General features: G+C 54.1%; 1 non-coding gene across 1 annotated transcript; it reads right to left on the minus strand.

Annotated features, from left to right (window-relative positions):
* Nucleotides 1-1,416: 1,416 nt before the first annotated feature.
* Nucleotides 1,417-1,488, minus strand: TRNAT-GGU. The gene has a single exon. It is a non-coding gene; the product is annotated as a tRNA-Thr (tRNA).
* Between the last annotated feature and the right edge of the window lie 1,439 nt (nucleotides 1,489-2,927).

Consider the following 2,927-nt stretch of genomic DNA (forward strand, 5'->3'; position numbering starts at 1 on the left):
ATTAGCATATTAGGCCACACCCAACAGCAGAAACTCATTAGCATATTAGGCCACACCCCTGACAGCACAGCTCATTAGCATATTAGGCCACACCCCACATGTTACCAGAAATGTGGTCATCCAACCACACCCAGCTTTTGCTTCTTATTCTGTTTACTTTGTTGTCAAAACCCAGGGCTTTTTTTTTTTATAGCAGGAAAGCAGGAATGTTAGGCCACTATGTTAGGCCTAATGTAGCCAATCCAAATGAGTTTCTGCTGTTGGGTGTGGCCTATTATGCTAATGAGTTCCTGCTCGGCGTGGCCAACTCAGGAGCCAGCCGGAACTCCGTTCCTGTGCGTTCCTGCCCCAAAATAGCCCTGCCTGAAGGAGTCTCAGAGCAGCTAACAGTCTCCTTTCCCTTCCCTTCCCCACAACAGACACCCTGTAGAACAATGCTCCCTCTAAGCTGTGGAGTCTTGTGAGCAAAAATTCCACTTTGTGAGCTACAGGCATTGATGTTGTGAGCGAGTGATTTGGCTGCTGCATAAATTAGTTTGCTCTGGAGCCCTCCTTCCTGAGCTAAGACAAAAATCTGTGAGCCAGAGGCTAAAAAACTGTGAGCTAGCTCACACTAACTCAGCTTAGAGGGAACACTGCCTGTGAGGGAGATGGGGCTGAGAGAGCTCTGACAGAAACTGCTCTTTTTCAAGGACAGCTCTGACAGAACTAGGGCTTGCCCAAGGTCATCCAGCAGCTGCAGGTGGAGGAGTGGGGAATCGAGCCCGGATCTCCCAGATTAGAGTCTGCACCCTTAACCACGACACCAAACTGGCCACAAATGGATCCCACATCCCAGAACTTGCAGTCCTCTCTTACAGCCGCATCTTGTAGCAATGGCCTGCAGTGCTAGGGTTGCCAGCCTCCAGGTGGGGCCTGGGGATCTTCCGCTTTCACCAGCGATCTCCAGCTGACAGAGATCAGCTCCAACTGGAGAAAAGGGCTGCTCTGAAGGGTGGACTCTATGGCATTGGGCCATGCTGAGGCCCCTCCCCTCCCCTCCCCAAACCCCACCCTCTCCTGGCTCCACCCCCAAAGTCTCCAGGTATTTTCCAACCCAGATCTGGCAACCCAATGCAGTACTCATCCTACGAAGGAGCACTTTCATCCGTCCGTCCTGGCTATGCTGTCCTACTAGCTTCACCCAGTGACCTTGACATTGGGCGTTGTCTCAACTCACCTTCATTGCAGTGCTCAGGAACCACTTCAAAGACCATTCTCCCTGCAAAGGTGAATCAGTTCACACGTGGACACACGAGGCTGCCTTCTACTGAATCAGACTATTGGTCCATCAGTCTTGTCTACTCAGACTGGCAGCCGCTCTCCAGGGCCTCAGGCTGAGGTCTTTCACATCTCCTCCTGCCTGGTCCTTGTAACTGGAGATACCAGGGATTGAACCTGGGACCTTCTGCATACCAAGCAGAGGCTCTGCCACTGAGCCACAGCCCCTCTTTACAGCTCTCCAGGGTCTCAGGCTGAGGTCTTTCCCATCACCTCCTGCCTAGTCCTTGTAACTGGAGATGCTGGGGATTGAACCTGGGACCTTCCACATGCCAAGCAGATGCTCTACCGCTGAGCCACAGCCCCTCTTTACAGCTCTCCAGGGTCTCAGGCTGAGGTCTTTCCCATCACCTCCTGCCTAGTCCTTGTAACTGGAGATGCTGGGGATTGAACCTGGGACCTTCCACATGCCAAGCAGATGCTCTACCGCTGAGCCACAGCCCCTCTTTACAGCTCTCCAGGGTCTCAGGCAGAGAGAGGTCTTTCCCATCACTTCCTGCCTAGTCCTTGTAACTGGAGATGCCGGGGATTGAACCTGGGACCTTCCACATGCCAAGCAGATGCTCTACCGCTGAGCCACAGCCCCTCTTTACAGCTCTCCAGGGTCTCAGGCAGAGAGAGGTCTTTCCCATCACCTCTGCCTGGTCCCTTGTAACTGGAGATGCCGGGGATTGAACCTGGGACCTTCCACATGCCAAGCAGATGCTCTACCGCTGAGCCACAGCCCCTCTTTACAGCTCTCCAGGGTCTCAGGCAGAGAGAGGTCTTTCCCATCACTTCCTGCCTAGTCCTTGTAACTGGAAATGCCGGGGATTGAACCTGGGACCTTCCACATGCCAAGCAGATGCTCTACCGCTGAGCCACAGCCCCTCTTTACAGCTCTCCAGGGTCTCAGGCAGAGAGAGGTCTTTCCCATCACTTCCTGCCTAGTCCTTGTAACTGGAAATGCCGGGGATTGAACCTGGGACCTTCCACATGCCAAGCAGATGCTCTACCGCTGAGCCACAGCCCCTCTTTACAGCTCTCCAGGGTCTCAGGCAGAGAGAGGTCTTTCCCATCACTTCCTGCCTAGTCCTTGTAACTGGAAATGCCGGGGATTGAACCTGGGACCTTCCACATGCCAAGCAGATGCTCTACCGCTGAGCCACAGCCCCTCTTTACAGCTCTCCAGGGTCTCAGGCAGAGAGAGGTCTTTCCCATCACTTCCTGCCTAGTCCTTGTAACTGGAAATGCCGGGGATTGAACCTGGGACCTTCCACATGCCAAGCAGATGCTCTACCGCTGAGCCACAGCCCCTCTTTACAGCTCTCCAGGGTCTCAGGCAGAGAGAGGTCTTTCCCATCACTTCCTGCCTAGTCCTTGTAACTGGAAATGCCGGGGATTGAACCTGGGACCTTCCACATGCCAAGCAGATGCTCTACCGCTGAGCCACAGCCCCTCTTTACAGCTCTCCAGGGTCTCAGGCAGAGAGAGGTCTTTCCCATCACTTCCTGCCTAGTCCTTGTAACTGGAAATGCCGGGGATTGAACCTGGGACCTTCCACATGCCAAGCAGATGCTCTACCGCTGAGCCACAGCCCCTCTTTACAGCTCTCCAGGGTCTCAGGC

This window comes from Gekko japonicus, unplaced genomic scaffold (assembly GCF_001447785.1).
Source record: "Gekko japonicus isolate JY-2015 unplaced genomic scaffold, Gekko_japonicus_V1.1 scaffold759, whole genome shotgun sequence".
NCBI classification, from domain to species: Eukaryota; Metazoa; Chordata; class Lepidosauria; order Squamata; family Gekkonidae; genus Gekko; species Gekko japonicus.